Here is an 18,743-nt window from a genome sequence, read left to right on the forward strand (position 1 = left end):
AGCTTCTAGACTAAAACAAAGTAGGAAAAAAGGCCTGGTGTCTGTTTCTGAAAGCAGCCAGTGAAAACCCTATGGATCACAATGGTCTGATCCTATTGTGCATGGGTTCACCATGAGTCGAGGGCCGACCTGAGGTCAGCTAACAACAACATGTGCTCCTAGTTTCTTTTCCTGATTCACTGGACATACTTTCTAGTCTACGTTGCCAGTTCCTCTTACATCCCTGAGGTCTTATCCTTGGTCCTCTTTCTTCTGTCCACACATACTTCTTGAGTGATCTTTCATGCTTCTGGCTTTAATGTCATCTATATTCTTATGTCTTCCAAATGTTCTGTAAGCCATTGAATCTAAGATGCCATTGAGTGTAAGCTGTATCATTACTATACACCATGAAGGAAGAATAAAAATGTTAACAATGGTCGTTTTAAGACAGCATTGATCGTAAGACATGTCCCAATTCCAAAAATGTTAAAATATGAAAAAAAAAAGTGTGCCTTAGGACTAATAAATGTGGCATATGTCCTGACCTCCCATCTGAGATCCAGACTTCTATATCCAAGTGCATACTCAACATATAAATCGTTTGTCTAATAAGTGTCTCAAGGTAACAGAATTCTTGACTTTTACTCATCCCCCAATTTTCTCATCCTTTGGTTTTCTCCACATCAATAAACACAACTTCCATTTATCCAGTTGCTTTCCTCAAAACACCAAAGGTAATACTTGACCCTGAGCTTTCAATCGCGACATGAATCCTATAATCAGCGAATCCTCTACCTTGAAATTCAATCACTTTTTCATTACCTTCAGATCCACTCTTGGCCAAGACACCTTTATCTCTGCGTGTATTACTGAAATGGCCTCCTAATTGGTCTCCAAGGTCCAGTCTTTCTCCTATGCAATTATATCCTACATATAGTCAGAGTGAGCCTTTAAGAAACAAACATCAGATCACACTACTTCTAACTCAAAACCTTCCAGGGTCTTCTCATTAGACTGAAGATGGAATCCTAACTCTTCCCGTTGATTTAGAAGGCTTTGCATGATCAGGAGCCTGCCTCCCTCTCTGACTTTGTTCCCTATCACTCTTTGCATGTTCACTCTTTTACAGGCACTTGATTATTCTTGCTGTTCCTCCAAGGCCCCAAGCTAGCTTCCGCCCTCTTCCCTGAGTGTTAGAACTTTATATACTTTTGAAAACCCTTAGTACCTCTCTCCACTGTCCATCTCTTCTCTTCTCCCAAGTGGTGACTAAATGTTTCCTTGCTTTTATTAAAGTTTTAGCACATACATGTGTATCTTTAAAACATACACAACTTTTAGCTTTTGTACTATATAAATGGGACTATACTGTATGTATTCTTATGTGACTTGTTCTTTTCACTTAATGTGGTTTTTCATATCGATGTGTGTAGCTGTACTTTGTTCATTTACTCTGCTGTATAGTATTTCATTGCATGGATATACTATATTTCATTATTAATACATTTGACTGTCAATGGAGTTTTGTTTTTAACTATACTAATAGTGATGTTATCAATATTCACGTGCATGCTTCAAGATGTAATTTTTCAAAAGACTTATTTTACTAGGAGTGAATTATAAATCATAGGAATGAACATCTTCGATTTTACTAGGTAATATCAATAATTTTCTAGAGTATTAATAATAACTTCCTGAAAGCTTGGTATTGTCAGACTACTAATTTTTTACCAATCTGGTGGGCGTAAAATAATACTTAGCTGTTTTAATTTATATTTCTCCGATAACTAAAAACGTGGATAAATCTTTCACATATTTATTGGCCATTAGTATTTATTTTTCCATTACATTCCTATTTGTGCTTCTTTCCAGTATTTCTATGGGATTAAAACAAAACAAAAAAAGCAAACAAACAAACAAAAAATCCAAAACCCAATCCTGGATACTAGCATTTTGTTCTATTGTTGTTTAGCGTTTTAGTCTCTTTAAGGTATATTTGGATGAACAATAATTCTTGATTTTATTGTGGAGGGATTACCCTTCTCCTTTTTATATTTTACTTTTTGCATGTTGTTTAAGAAATCCTTCCCTACCCTGAGATCTTAAAGATATTCTTCTGTACCTTCTTCTAAATGTTTTAAAGTAGCGCCTTTTACATTTAAGTATGTAATCCACCTAGCACAGATTTTTGTGTTTAGTGGAAAAAAAAAAAAAAAATTTTTTTTTTTTTTTAGTAGGAGATAACAATTCAGTTCCATGGTTTTTCATATGAAAAATCAACCATTCCAGCCCCATTCATTATTCATCCTTTTTAAAAAGCTGCAATGCCAGCTCTGTTGTGAATCACAATTCCCAATATGTTTGGGGCTCTTTCTGTGCTCTCTATTTTGATCCTTTATTGGTTAATTTGTTTCTTTCTAACAATACCACCCTGTCTTAATTGCGGTAGGTTTTAAATAATTCTTCATACCTACTAAAATAATTTCCCCAACCTTGTTCTTTTTCTTGTGGAATATTATGGCTATTCTTGGCCCTTCGATGTTCTGTGCAAATTTTAGAATCAGATTATCAAGTTCAATGAAAAAAATCTGTGTCGACTTCTATTGGAATTTCATTGAATCTATAGATCAGTACGGAGAAGCATGACATCTTCAGTATTCTAGCTTTTTATGTCATGAACATGGTTGTATCTTCATTTATATTGGTCTTCTTTAGTGTTCCCAATGAAACTTATAATTTTTTCTTCTTGAGTAATAGTGCCAGCCATCAAGCCACTATAAACCAAGTGCTTTGCTTGGGCTTTCTGGATTACCCAAGTAGCATTTTAGCCTCAAATCCAGTAAGGGCTGGCTCTTAGAAAAGGCAGTTATAGAAGCCTTTGGAATAAAATGAGACCATCTTTATATAGTTCTGGGGACCAGCTAGGCTTTTAGGATCATGAAGGAAGATACAGGTTCTGTCAGTTTAGGGACTAGACGTGTACTTGAATTTGGGTTCTGCCAAAGAAATCTTGTTCCATTGGAATTTCCAGTAAATTCTTGGTTTACAGCAATTAAATTTTCAGTTATCTAACATGATTTTAAGTCATCCAAGTAGCACATCCCTGTGAGATTCTTTGATGGGAAGATTTTAAGGAAAAGGGAAGGCAGAGAATTAATACAGGAAGGGGTTTTGGTACCGAAAGAATATGGGTTGTCTCTAACTCAGCAAATGCTTATCAAATGACTCCTTTGCAGATGACACTTTGGTGGGGACAAGTAAAGCAAAGGTGAACATGGCACCTTCTCTTCCCTGAAAGAACTTATATTACACAAATCACTTTTGTATGTGATAGAATGGAATACGTAGGGAATAGAGGAACAAGTGCATGTTATGGAATCTTAGACCAATAACTTGACTCAGGCATTAATGGGAGTCTTAACAAAAGAGGCGACATGTGAACAGGTTATTGAAAGGTAGATATAACTTTACAAGTGGCAGAGAATGTGACAAATTCCATGAGAAATAGCACAGAGACTTGAGTAGTCCAAGGACGTAAATGAGAAAAATTCATGAATTTTACTTGGGGGAATGGCACAAGATGGGTAAGGTAGATGCAATTGTTTTTGCCCATTGGGTATCCATTCTGCCTTCTTGTGATAAGAATCTTTGTTTTCCTTTGGAGAATCACGACTCTCCAATCTCTCAGTTAGAATATAGTTGCTATCCTTCTTCACAAGATCAGGAGTGAGCATGTGATCCAGACCTTGACAATGTGCACATTCCTCCTTTGACTACAGTGATAGGTTCAAAGATGGACATGAGATCCAAACCAGACTAATGAGACTCAATCCTGGGGCTTTAATAGGAACAACCGGAAAAAAGAAGTTCTCCTTCTGGTGGAGTTGCTAGGCTGTGAGGCTATGTGCCTGGAGCTGCCAGGGACCACCATAAAGGGAGAAAGCTACCTGAGAATAAGGCATCCAGAGAGAAAATTAGAACCAGGAGCAAGAGACAGTGTCCTGAATGTGCCCTGAATTTTCAGTTTTGTGAGCTAATACACATCCTTCCCACATCTTTTTTTTTTTTAATTTAAATTGAGTATATAATTTTCCCCGCTATCCAAAACTACAGTGTTCCTATGAAGCCTTTTATAAGCTGAAGTGGCTTAAAGAGAAGAATTGATTACCATTAATTTACATGGGAAAAAAATTTGAGCTATCCCAGACCCAAAAAATAACCTGCCAAATAACACATCGCTGTTGTTTAGGTGATACTGAGTTGGTTCCGACTCACAGTGACTCTATGTACAACAGAACAAAACACTTCCTGGTCCTGCGCCATCCTCACAATCATTATGCTTGAGCCCATTATTGTAGCCACTGTGTCAATCCATCTCGTTGAGGGTCTTCCTCTTTTTTACTGACCCTCTACTTTACCAAGCATGATGTCCTTCTCCAGGGACTGATCCCTCCTGATAACATGTCCAAAGTATGTGAGATGTAGTCTTGCCATCTTTCTAAGGAGCATTCTGGCTGTATTTCTCCCAAGGTGGATTTGTTCATTCTTTTGCAGACCATGGTATATTCAATATTCTTCGCCAACACCATAATTCAAAGGCGTCAGTTCTTCTTGGGTCTTCCTTATTCATTGTCTAGCTTTTGCATGTATATAAGGCAATTGAAAACACCATGGCTTGGGTCAGGTTCACCTTAGTCTCAAAGTGACATCTTTGCTTTTTAACACTTTAATGAAGTCTTTTGCAGCAGATTTGCAACACATAAGACCTAAAATAACACTAACATATAGTAAATGCAGGCATTTGATTGGATGTGGCTAGGTTATTCAATCAGGGCAGAGGAGTTTGAAAGCAGGAGCTTGGCCAAGTTGCTCTGTAAAATGGGTGAAGAATGCATTGACATGGACACTTTACTGAGAGTCTGTCTTGCTCGGGAGGATTGAGAACTGGTGTGGCTGTCCTGCTGAATGCTGTTTTCTCAAAAGCAAAAACCTTCATTAGGTTTCTTTTGTTTAATGAATACAGGTACTAATGTAGGTCTTCCGTAAAAGCTAACTTTCTAAAAGTGGGGATTACCTGTATGTTACTTTTAATGAAAAGTGCCCTATCTAATACACAGGGCAAGAAGCCCCCATTCTTGGAAGCTTTGAGCGTAGCAGAACAAGCAGATGAATTAATAGAAGAGTTTGGGCCGTGTTGAGACTAGTGAGTAATGAGACTGGGGATATGTGATAACACCGATTGGCATAGAACCAAGGAGTGGATTGATGAGCAGTAGGAGTCATTCCAGTTATTTGAGCAGTAGACTGATGCAGCGAAGATTTTAATCTTTGTCTTTTTCTTGGGTATGTGATTTTAGTTTGCTTTTCCTCCTTTCAACTCTGCCATTGGTGGTATTTTTTAGCAGTGCTATTTTTGTTTCTTATGGATGTCTTCTTTTGTAGAACATAAATTGATCAAGACCCCAAATCTCAGGTATTATGCCCCATTGAAAAAGACAAGGGAAATTTCCTGGAGGTGATATGCCATGAGCATAGCCTCACCAGATACCTCTCAGCTGGATTCCATTTTTTCTTCTTCTAAATCCATCTACCACTGAATTAGTATTTCTCTCACGGTAATAAATCTACTGAGACTTGTGCTGTCGGCACTTGTCTTCAGATTACTCAACTTTCTCTCCCTATACCAGATTATAGTGTCCTTGGTGGGCAGGTAGTAAATATTGTGCATTTTTAGAAGAAAATTTTCACAGTGCCAGTCCATTCTTTTGAACATAATAGGTAGTGAAATGCTTTTGGGGAAAATTTTTCTTTAAATAGAACCACTATTATATTTCTATTAAAGCAGATATAAGTATGGTAACCTGTTAGAAAATTTTCTTACTCTTTTTTAACAATTAAAGGAAGAAGTTACTAATGGAAGAGACTGTTTTGACATTTTGAATGTGCTTGTGTATTTATCCTAAGCATAAAAAAAAAAAAATTTTTTTTTTTTTATAGGAGATAAAAACTGTTGTCTCCAGAGGCCACAGAAAAGCTTTGGATATTTCTAGGGGTGTAATTCTTCTCACTCTTTATATTTCCTGTTCTCTTTATGCTATATTTAATAATTGTCTTTTTTAAAAAACTAAAAAAAAATACACATTCATAAATACTCTCTACTACAGAGTTGGAGCTTAATTCTTACACCTCTCTTTTCTTTTGAGAATGGTCTAAATTCTCTTCTAAAGGATAGAGTACTGAAAGGAAAAAAACAAAAACCTGGTGACTTTACAGTAGAGAATCCTGGTAGACACTATCATAACCAAGTGATGAAAATTAACATCACCAGTGATATCATGGAGATCACATGTATCCCTAATGTGATGACAAGGGCACTTCACCCCTGTGGTATTCTTTCCAAAAAATCCATAATTCCAGTCAAATTATGGCAAAAACTGCAGGAGAAGTAGCCAGATAGGGATATTATACAGGATAACTGGACAGCACTCTTCAAGACTATCAAGGTCATGAAAAACAAGGAAAAACTGAAAACTGCCACAGATCAGAGGAGGCTGGGGGGTTTGACAACTAAATGCAATGTGGTGCCCTGGGTTGAATCCTGGAACTGAAGGAGAACATTAATGGAAGAATTGATGCAATCCAAATGAAGTCTGGAGTTAATAGTGATGTTCTAATGTCAGTGTGTTAAAGGCGACAAATATATCCTACTATCGTAAGATGGAAGTGCAGTGGTTAAGAACTTGGCTGCTAACCAAAAGACAGGCAGTTGGAATTCACCAGCTGCTCTTCGGAAACCCTGTGGGGGGTTCTACTCTGTCCTGTAGAGTCACTGTGAGTTGGAATTGACTCGACGGCACCAGGTTTGGTGTTGGTATTGTAAGACATTAACTAATATAGTATGGGGGAAACTCAGTGAGGGGTATACGGGAACTCTCTGTACTATCTTTACAACTTTTCTGTGAATCTAAAATTATTCCAAAATAAAGACCTTATTTAAGAAATTTTTAAGAGCTATTTTTTTGACATAAAAGGACATAATTAACATCAATGTCCTGACACCTAACTTGAGAAAGAAAAATTGTGAATATGGTTAGTCTTCTACGTACCCCTACACAATCTTGCTATCCTCTTCTTTAGAGCTAACCACTGTTTAAATTTGTCTTTATCACTTCTATTCATGTCTTTATGTTTTTTTCATATATATATGTTTATATGTATCCATAGACTGTATATAATATTGTGTTATAGATTTTTAAACTTAAATCAATGATACCATACTGTATATATCCTTTTGCAGCTTGCTTCATTCACCCAATAAATATGCTTTTGAATTTTATCTATATGGTTAATAGATGCTGCTATTCAACAAATATTATTATGGTTTTAATCCATGCCAGGTAGAGTAATAGGTATTGGGGCTTCAGCAGTGAATCAAATATTCTTGGAGAGCATATGCTCAAAGATGAATGTCTAAAAAGTGTTATTGATCAGTTCACAGTATGGTTAGGGAGCAATCACTCTCTAAGAGGCTGTAGTATATATTTGTTTCTAACTTTGATGTTGCTATGAATACTGTCTGTGTTAGAGATTTTTATCTTGATGCCTTGCAGACATGTTTCTTTGGTCAACCCAATGTCTTTTTAAATTTGCGTTAGTTACCAACAACATTTAAAGTTAAGAGATTTCTCATAAGAATCTGGCCCCACTGGATTAATTCCTATGTGGTTACCACTGGGAGGAGCAGAAGAGTTGCTGCTCTCATTTCTCACAGGCCACTTTACATGATTACTCTGCTTCCTGCACACCCTAAATGTGGTGCTTGAGTTATGCAATAGGTATGAAAAGATGTATGTGCGTGTATGTATATATGTATGTGAGTGTGTGTGTGTGTGTATATATATGTATAAACAAACAAAAAAACCAAACTTATTGCATTGATTTTGACTCATAGCAACCCTATAGAACAGGATAAACATAGGGTTTCCAAGATACGGCTGGTGGATTCAAACTACCTACCTCTTGGTTAGCAGCCGAGCTCTTAACCACTGCGCCACCGGGGCTCCATGTATATGTATATATGTCCACATACAGCTTAAAGTTTTCAACACTGTATCTGCTTTGACAAAAGGAGCTGTGGTGGCACAGTGGTTAAGTGCTAGGCTGCTAATTGAAAGTTGGGTGGTTTGAACCTATCAGCTGCTGTGCGGGAGAAAAATGAGGCAGTCTGCTTCCATAAAGATGACAGCCTTGAAAACCCAATGGGACAGTTCTATTCTGCCCTAAAGAGTCACTATGAGTCAGAACTGATGGCAATGGATTTGGTTTTGCTTAATGTGCTTTGACAACTCTCTTTTCCCTCTTAAAAAGAGTGATACCATTTCTTATGAAAAAGTTAGGTTAGGTTTACAAGTTAGTATAGTTTTCTAAATTTCATGGATTTACAGCAGTCTTTTCCACTGTTGCTTCAGGGCCTAACCAAAAACCAAAACCAAACCCACTGCTGTCAAGTTGATTATAGCGACTCTATAGAACAGAGTAGAACTGTCGTGTAGAGTTTCCAAGGAGCACCGGGCAGATTTGAACTGACCTCTTGGTTAGCAGCCAAAGCACTTACCCACTACACCACCAGGGTTTCAGGGCCTAATAAGTATAAAACATGGTTCTAACTGTTGAAATGATTCATAGCAAGATAGAACCTAGTCTCTGCCTTCAAGGGTCTTGTAGAGTGGTGTCTTAGTTTTCTAGTGCTGCTATAACAAAAATACCACAGGTGGGTGGCTTTAAAGAACTGAAATTTATTTTCCCTTAGCTTAGGAGGCTAGAAGTCCAAATTTAGGGCATTAGCTCTAGGGGAATATCCTTGTCAGTAGCCCGAGTGTTCTTTGGTTGCACCTGTCTTTCCTGTTATGTGCTTTCTTTGGTGTCTACCCTGCTCTTTTCATAACTCAGAAGAAGTACTTAGGTTTAGGACACATTCTATACTGATATGACCTCGTTAGCATAAAAAAGAAAACCCTATTCCCAAATAGGATTACATCCATAGGTATAGGGATTAGAGTTCCAGCACATATTTTGGGCAGACACAATTCAGACCCAACACATAGTTTTGTAATTCAACATATTTACTGGGCACCTGCTATGAACTAGGAATATGCAAAGGGAAGTTGCTATCTGTAAAGGGAATGACATGGGTGAGTACGACATGATTCCTGACCTCAAGGACTTTATTATTATCTAGGGCAGTGGTCCTCAGAGTTCAACGTGCTGAAATGCAGATTACCAAACCTACCTGCACAAGTTCTGATTCCGTGATTGGGGTGAGGACCAGACTTCTCCAGTTTCACCAAATATCTCAGGCAGAGGCAGATTCACTGTGAAGCTAAGTGGCAAGGCCCCACACTTGCACCAGCTCTGTGAGTGCTGAAAATTGCTGGGGGTTACAGAGTATTTTAGGTGGGATGGGGAAGCCAGATTTCCACCAGGAACCATATCTACTCAAGGACTATTGGTGAACTTCTTCAAGTGACCTGAATTTCTAAGGCTCCAGTAATTTTTATGATTTATTTTCTCATGCTAAATAAATATTCACACTTGTACCTAATTTTGATTCATAATATTGTGTTCTTTTCCCTAATGTGAGCTCACCAAATTGTGTAAGTTTCAGGTTGCTGGGTTCAGGTAATTTGGATGCAGGTGGTCCCTGGACCAGTCTTTGATAAATGCTGATGCAGGGTTTATGGAACAGGATGTGAGATAGAATATAAAAAATAATGGAATTTTATAAGTGGAATGTTGTAAGTGTTGTGGTTATAGTATCAAAAATAATGCTAGAGGTGATCAGGGGAAGTAAAAGTTAATTTGGAGGGGAATTTTAGGCTTTTTGCCTAGAAGTTTGTGACCACCCTATACCAATCTGCCATGCAGTAGCAGTTTGGGTAATTTCATTAATTTGCTAAATAAAGTCCCTCCACAGAGATGTGTTAGAGGAGTGCCAGATTGTGTATCTACTTTTTAGTTATTTGAATATCGTTAAAGTGATGGGATGTTCCTTTATGAGCAGTCCGCCAATCAGTTACCCAGTCTCTGCTCTCCCTTAGCATTTCTCAGTTGAGTCCACTTTTTCCACCCTCCTCCCCACTCTTCCAATCACCTGCAAGTTCAGACTCTTTCCTTATCTGAGGCAGTCCTCACTGAGCCAGAAAGTTAGTGAGTGGTCCCAGCTCCATCATACAATTAGGCTTTTAATTAAGTCTATGTCTCAGAGTTGGGGCCTTAGGGCTCAGCTAGGATTTCTAGGTTCTACATCCTTGCCACTTCCCAAGATTTTGCAAAAACAGACCTGGGGCCCGGGAGGTATTTTTATATGTGGTATACCTCCATCACTTTCACTCCCCTGAACTGCCAGGAAAACACAGGCTGGAGATCTAGCACACCATACGCTGTGAATTGGCCTGGTCCAAACTGAACTCAGGGCCAGTATTCCTACTGCATATCTGCCCATAAATACTGAAGATCAAGATTTGCTCAGAATCTGGGGCTGTGGATGGAATGCAGCGTTTTATTAAAGTAGTTCAGAGGTATTATGGCTGTGCCCCTCTTCCCCTTGTTTGCTAATAATAGTCCTATGACAGCGCAACTTTAGAAGGCAAAGATTGTGATTAAGATCTTGCTGAAAACAGAACCTAACAGGTTATTCCCCATTCTCTTAAACATAAGTAAGCACCATGGCTTCTAGTTATATTGTATAACCTGTTCCAACTACCAGAGGGTGAGGGTAAGAATAAATAGATGAATGAGTGAACGAATTGTGAGTACTATAACTATAGATTTTCTAGTAGCATTCTTGAGTGCTTTTTGCATGCTGGGCACTTTTATTAAATGTTTTACATACATTATCTCAATCTATTATGTAGGTATTAATATCCTCCTTGTATATACAAATGACTGAGCTGAAACTTAATAAGAGTTTGTATTATTTTGCCCAAAGACACACAGAAATAAAGAGAACCAAAATTTGAACCCCAATCTTATGGACTCCAAAGTCATCATCTTTTAGAAATCATTGGTGGTTGTATTTTCAGGCATACTGCTCACAGGTCTACATGTGAGATATATATATATATACACACACACACAATCATGCACCACATAACGTCCTTTTGGACAGTGTCAGATCATATATATGTCCGTGGTCCCATAGGGCTTTTTTTTTTTTTAAAGGGAAAGCAGCTCTCTTTTTGTTTATTATTTCCCACCAATGATTTTAAAGACCTCAAAACCCCCAGAGTGAATGAGCAGCAGGGTTCCAGGACTCATCTCAATCACTGCGATGCTGCCTCCTTTGCCTCCTCCTTCTCCTTCCCCTCCTCTTGGCTTCATTCACCTGCCCAGCATCCCTGCAGTGTTCACTCCCAGCATAGGGCAGCACCTGCTACGGTTTGTTGGCAGGGGTGCAGGCCAGGCCTGGGGTGCTCACAGTCTCCCAGCTTCTGATGGTGGCTGCACATGGTCAGGAAGCAGCCGTACCAAGCAGACAGGGGCACCCAGGGCTGCCACTGCCAGCTGTGCTCCCAGCAGCAGCATACCCATTCCCTACCATGTCCCCATGCCCACCTGTCTGCGCCCCTGTGTCCCCCCAGCCCTGCACCCAGGCATGCACAAAGTCCCCATCTGGCTGCCAGCGCAGCCTCTGCCTGGCCTGCAGCCACACAATTGTCAAGGCCAGCCTCCTGTGTCCAGTGGATATAGCTCTGGGGCTTTGTCTGGCAAGCTCCCATAAGGTTTTTTTTTTTTTAAATGGAGTATATACTATACAAACTATATTCTACTCTTATAGTGTAATTTCTTGTTTTTTTTTAATTGAACTTTAGATGAAGGTTTACAGACAAACTAGTTTCTCATCAAACAGCCAGTAAACACATTGTCGTATGACATCGGTTAACAACCCCACGACATGTCAACACTCCCCCTTCTCAACCCTGGGTTCCCTATTATCAGCTCTCCTGTTCCCTCCTGCCCTCCAGTCCCCACCCCAGGACTGGTGTGCCCCCCCCAGTCTTGTCCCATAAGGTTTTAATATAATAGGCTTTTCAGAGTTTGGTTCATAACTACCTATTGTATGGGCACTGCCTTTATATAATATGGTGTTTGCACAAGGTCCAAATGACATTAATGTTCTATTTCAAAGAACTCCTGCGGATGTTAGGTGACTACTGTGGATGTTTCTATATATATATACACATAGAGTCTCCATACATGTTTTTAGGGCAAGGTATTGATGGAGAATTAGAATCAAATAGGACTCTGTCCAACCCAGGTAAAAAGGACCCTTAGCAGTGGTTTCTGTAGAAGCCCAGGAAATGAGGTGAGGTATTTGAGACAACCCAGGGTGAATGCAACCAGATTTCACCATGGATGTTCCTTCAAGTGAACATGTTACTCAAATATGTGGTAAGATTGTTCATTTATTGACCAGGAGGACGCAAGCTTAGCAGGAGCCCTTCTTAGATGCCTAGATCATTAGCGGCGCAGTAGTTAAGTGCTACGGCTGCTAACCAAAAGGCTGGCAGTTTGAATCCACCAGCCACTCCTTGGAGCCCCTATGGGGCAGTTCTACTCTGTCCTATAGGGTCACTATGAGTCGAAATTGACTGGATGGCAATGGGTTTTTTTGTTTTGTTTTGGTATGCCAACTCTGAGCTATCAAGAACCCATTTAAGCACTTTCTAATTTGTGTTGTAAAAGAAAAAAATTGGATCAGTACCAGGGTGGCCAGTGATAAAATTTCCTAGGGTTAACCTTAAAAGCGTCTTTTAAGTTCTTTCTCTAAATGACAGCCCTGTCACTCTTTGCCATTTTTGCCTTTGGCAAAGGGATCACTATCACATCATGACTCACCTGTTAAACTGTCCCATCATGATACCTTGTGATGTGTAGAGACTACTGCAGTATAATTGCCCAAAGAACTGTAAACTTTGTCTCCTTGATATCTTTAATGTGGGGTTACAAGAGTAATAGTAGCATTGCAGCTCGAGGGGAAGGCTATAGAGTTGTTTCTGGTGGAATGGAGATGTCACCAAAGACAGAAGAGCTTTAGAAAAAAATGCAACTGGCTGTAATTTTAAAGCCATGTAACCTGGGGATATAGATTCCCATAGCATGGCAGTGCAGGTCCTACCCAGTAGTCATGCCTGCAGACCAGTCCTGCTTCTTTCTCAGTGACTGCTTCGCCCAGCACATGCACAGACTTCTGGTGTACCATGACTAGCTATGGGTTTGTGTTTCACCAGTCACAAGAACATATTTTATTTTTCTCAGTGCAGCAAAGGATAACTCCACTAAACAGCAGTCATCTGTAAGTCTGCCAACTTGGGTAGTGTTTAGGCTCACTTTTCTAGCCCTTTCCCCTGGGAAAAAATAGAGAAAACCCCCCAGAAGTTTACCAAGTTACGCTGTATGTTGTTTAACAGTACTGCTGCTTCTTAAGGAATGAAATGAACAGTATCCAAGGCCAAATATCCTTTGAGAATATGCATGTGTATCATTCCTTTCTAGACTGCTGAATAACCAGAGTCTTTTTTTTTTTTTTCCATTTAGAATTTGAAAAGACAATATTTACCTGTCAAAGGCTTTGAAATCCTTTGGTTTGAAAGAAAGGAGCCCTGGGGGATAGAGATTGTGACTTCCTCCTCTCAGGGTCCTGCATGTTATCTGGAGCATAGTAGGCTCAATGGGTGAACCACACCAACTGTAATACACCTAATATGTTTCATGGTCACTTACTCATGCCCATAGACACATCCTTTTTACACTGAATGGAATTTACATTGAGGCATCTGCACATTTATATTTACCCTTCTTTCAGGGACAGTGCAACTCCAAGTGCCCTCTGCACGTGTGATTAAATATTAATTAGGCTTCTAATATAAGCAAGTGAGTTCACAGGCCCAAGTGTCACATGAATAATTTATGAGGTACCCGAAGGCTCAGCCTGGAAAGCTGATTGGCCACCTTGGATTTGTATAATTACGAAGTTTCATTATTAACAGTGGAAGCAGTGGAGAGATTTGCCTAGCTTGAGGGACTTTGAAAGCATAAGCTGTCTCATTAGGGAAAAAGGGAATAAGGCAAAATATGCAAACTTGTTAGCAGAAAAGAAGGGGGGATGAGAATTAAACTTAGCCTTCAAACATTACTTTTGTGTGCGCGCATCTAAAAATACTTGGTGAAACTGGTATTCTGATTGATAAGAGTGTTTGCTTTAAGTTTTTAGTATACCTAGCTATGCTTCAAAGCCTTTGTTTTGCACTGAAAGCCAAAATCTTTAATATTTCACTGAAAAAGCCACAGGTAGCCTAATGGGCCCTGTGGAGTGAGAGGTTCAGAGGTAAAAGAATGAAGACAGTCCAGGGCTCTTGCTAGAATGTGTGTTGTGCATGCAATTAAATCTCAAGGTCAAACAATTTACAGACAATTACTTTTCTAACATCTCCAGAAATGCCTGCTTACACGTCTTTAATTTTAAATGATACTGATATTCCAATTCTCCCCAAAGGTTAATGCTGACTAAATCCAGCTGTGACCTGACACGATGCGACAGCACAGTGCCTAATTATCCTCTGGATAGTCATTTACTTGAAACCATTAAAGGAATAGGCTGAGAGGAAGATTTAGGACCCTGAAAAAATGTTAGCCTGACTTCTTTCTTCTTGAAGATGGGATGGGCTGAAAAATAAAAATAAAATCCTGCTAAATGTTAGCCATTTGCTTTGATGGCAGAAAATTGTTCATCCCACTCTGTTTTTTTACAGGTTAAATTGCTAACTAGTTCATTTTATCCATTGCCTACGGCTGGCGCTAAATGTCAGTGACAAATTTTGTACTTGTCTTGAAGAATGAATTAAGTTATGCACAAAAGCTATAGTGCGCTTTTAAGAGGAGTGAATTGCAGAGGGAAAAAAGTTGCTCTTTTGAGAAAGGATTATTTTGATTAAAGGCCTTTTCTATTGTAGCTGAAGACAGGTAGTGGTTTAAGATAATTCAGACAGTTACCTCCCACAGAGGCTGCAGTCCTTTACTAGAAATTTCTTTAAGAGCACTTGTGTCAGTTTATATACTGTGATTATTATCATAAGACCATTAGTGAAAGTGAAAGAAATTACTGAAGAAAAGAGCTTTTTTTTTTTTATTAACTAGAGTAAAAATCATGTTTTTCTGTTGTGGGATCCGCATTCCATCACTGTTATGTAAACTTTTTGCAGTGAGTTGCATTGAAAATCAAAGAGGGACACATATGATGGTCAAAAAACAAAACACTAGATGCTTCAGGAAAGTACTAGGAAAATGTGACAGCCCCACTGGTAGGGACCTTCTTGTCCCTCTTTTATTTTTGGCGATTAAGTTTTGACTCATCATCTTTCAATAAAAACTATCTATCAGCAGTTATTGATATTCCAGCATAAACTGGTTTATTATCTAGCTTATATAAAAGGAGATTCTGATTTTCACTTTCCTTTATGAGGAATGGAACTTTTTTTTTTTATGAAGAATACTTTTGTTTATTTGATATCCGAAGTTTATAGTAGTAATTTTGTCATAGCACTGAACCATTTTAGCTAAATTTTAGAACTTTTGATAAACCAAATGAGTAAAAATGTTACATTTGAATACAGCCTTAGTATGTACATAAAAAAATTTGTGGACTTGAATGGGTATTTCACATTCAGTTCAAATCCATGGGTGTTTGTTTGGGTTGGGACAAGATTTGCCATCCAAAAGAGTAGTTTATAATTTTTAGTTTTGTTACTCGAAAATGTTCACTTGAAGAAGTAAAAATAACATGTGGATGGTTTCTTGGCGGACTAGCAGGAATGCAAGATTTTTCACTAAACTTGTCCTTGTATCATCGTAAGGGACATCTATAACTAGACTTTGTTAATATCACCACCATTCTATCATACTGTGATACTATTCTAAGGAATTTAATTTTAAAGAAAGCTATAGTGATTGGTTTTAAAACCTTAGTTAAATAATTACTTCCTTTGAATCAGCTCTTTTAAATTGCATTTAAATTAATGAAGTGAGTAGTCAAATCATCTCTTGCTAAAGTAATAGATAAATATAGGTATTTGAACTTTTGTTAAGGCCTGGTATTCAGCCTTGGCAAGGAATGGCTTTTGTGGCTGAATGGTTTTCTTCTTTACCCCTCCAGTCCCCCCACTTGTTCTCTAACCACTGCGAGCCTGCTCTATAATTATGAGTGGTGTGAATGGCCTCTCAGTTGGAGTTGTCATTATCTTCATCCTTCCCAGCAAGAGTTTCAGTTTGATGATGAAGAACAAGATTCTGAGGAAAGAGCTTAGGACTCAGTGTCAGGAGAAAGAGGTCCCCCAGAATGTTGTTTGGGATCATTTTTCTTGGTGTATGTGTGAGTGTGTGTGTGGCATTGGGGTTGGGGAGGGAGATACCAGCTGAAATAAAGCAGAATTTTATCTGCAAAAAGTTGATTCTCATATGCTTTCCTGAATTTAAGCTCACATTACGTCTTTGACTAATTTTGCAACAACTAGATTATCACCAGGAATGTCTGCATTTTTCATGACTGATGTTTCAGGAAATTTGAATAGCACATAATTGAGATCACTTGGCGTATTAACCTTGTTGGAGTAGAATGCACTAACTTTATACTAACGTAGTGCTGGTTTTACCTATCTTCTCTCTTTTTTGTATTTTACCAATAGGATGGTGGTAAATATTATTTAATTTTTAATAAATAACAACTCGACGGCACTGGGTTCTGGGTTAATAACTGTCAAAGAACTTCGTACCTGTAAAGTAGTTTGTAATTTTTTACCCCTTACGTTAATTGCTTGTCATGGATTTCTATACTTTTAAAATTTTATTAAGAAAATAATAGTTAAGGTAAACTTAGAGAACTCAGTTTTTTCTCTGCTGTGTTTTAGTGACGGGTGTTTGCTAGGTGGGTTCGACCTCAAATTGTTCCCGCTGTGACTTGTTGGCGTTAATGAGGCTACTGGTAGGGTCAGAGGGAGGAGCATTCTTTTCCCCAGTGAAAAGCATTTCTGTTATCTCCAGATACGTGGCTGAGAACATAGCCCTAGTACTATAAAGTATTCAATATTGCAGGAGGTATGTAGTGAAGCCTAGAATATATTTTGGCATTTTGCTTCCACATGCAGTTTCCTGTATAATCAGTCCCACTGTGTTTAGAGGTGAAACCTTGTTTATGAAAGTAGCGGAATTGGTTTAGAAAGTAGAAATTTGGTTTTGTGGGTTTTGAGACCATAAAGCTTTTTGTAGGTGAGATAGGGCATATAGAGAATAATAAAAAAGATTGAAAAATGACCTCACTTATGTAACCATAATATAGACTTGACTTCATACAAAGTCCATAAATTATCACTGGGTCTTTCCACTGACAAGTACATTCTAATTGCCACATGTCATGGTTGTGTGATATTATTATCCAAAATGAAATAATCAAATGAAATTAATACTTTTTTGTTTCCTAAAAAATGACTAGCTAATTTGCTCGTTCGTAGTTCAGAAGGCCCAAGTACATTGTCTAAAAATGCGGTCATCATGCTGAACTCATAGCCAAGTTTATAGGTTTCTCCAGCTTAGATCTCCTGTTTTCCATTGTGTATGTCTCTCCTTGTTTTTGCAGAAGCTGTGGTCTTACTAGGTTGGAGTGTTAGCCTGTTTGCCAGAGGATCCTGGCTGAGAAATCACAAATAAGTATAGATGTTATTTGTCCACCTAAAGTATATTTTATTATTTCTCTGTTGTAAATTGGAAATATTTTGCAGTGTAGACATATTGCTTCATGCAGACCCAATGGATAAAAAATCTTACTTTATAAAAGAAGTAAGTTACTGGTTATTTGCATAATACTAATGATACTGACAATAGTAACTGTACTTTCTTGAGCACTTACTGTATGCTAAGCATATATTAAACATTTCATAACCATACTCATATTTAATCCCATTTACTTTGTAAGATATAATCTCTGTTGTATAGATGAGAAAACTGATTTCACTATTATAAAATATGCATTAAATTACTGTACATCTCAGCAGTTATTTTTTCAGTTTTACCTGTGTTTATATAAACAACAACAACAGCAAAAAACTGTTGCTGTTGGGCCAATTCTAACTCATAGTGACCCTTTAAAACCACACCCATAGTTTATAGTTTATATAGGTAACTAAAAAAAGAATGAGCATAAATTATTTGGAATGAAAATATATGCATATATCTTTCTCATGAGATTCAAATTGTGGCTTTGGGTTTTTGCTTCCCTCTCTATTTCCTTGGAATATTTTGCTATGCATTGGAATAAGCATCTGTCTGGTATCAGGCATTTGAGGTCTTCAAGCCAAATAAGATCGAGGACTTAAATTATTTAGTGTCATGTTTTATTTGGTGTAGGTGACTTAGAAATACCCGATGTGTTAGGATGTTTTGTAGGAAATAATACCTTGGTAAGTACAGAAGGAAATTTAGATTAACTTCGTTTTATATGTTGTCTTTAAACCCTTCCTGGGATCTGATTTATGCTGGTGCTGTGGGCACTATATATATAACATACATATATAGTTTATATAACACATAAACAGTATGTTGCTGTATTCCATCTCTCCTTGTGCCCCACTTCTCTCTCCATCCAGTAAATCCTTTGAAGGTTTTATTATTCAGGGGTGGGAAGATTGGAGTGAAAGCTGCAGAATGATTTAACA

The sequence above is a fragment of the Loxodonta africana genome, chromosome 1 (genome assembly GCF_030014295.1).
Source record: "Loxodonta africana isolate mLoxAfr1 chromosome 1, mLoxAfr1.hap2, whole genome shotgun sequence".
NCBI classification, from domain to species: Eukaryota; Metazoa; Chordata; class Mammalia; order Proboscidea; family Elephantidae; genus Loxodonta; species Loxodonta africana.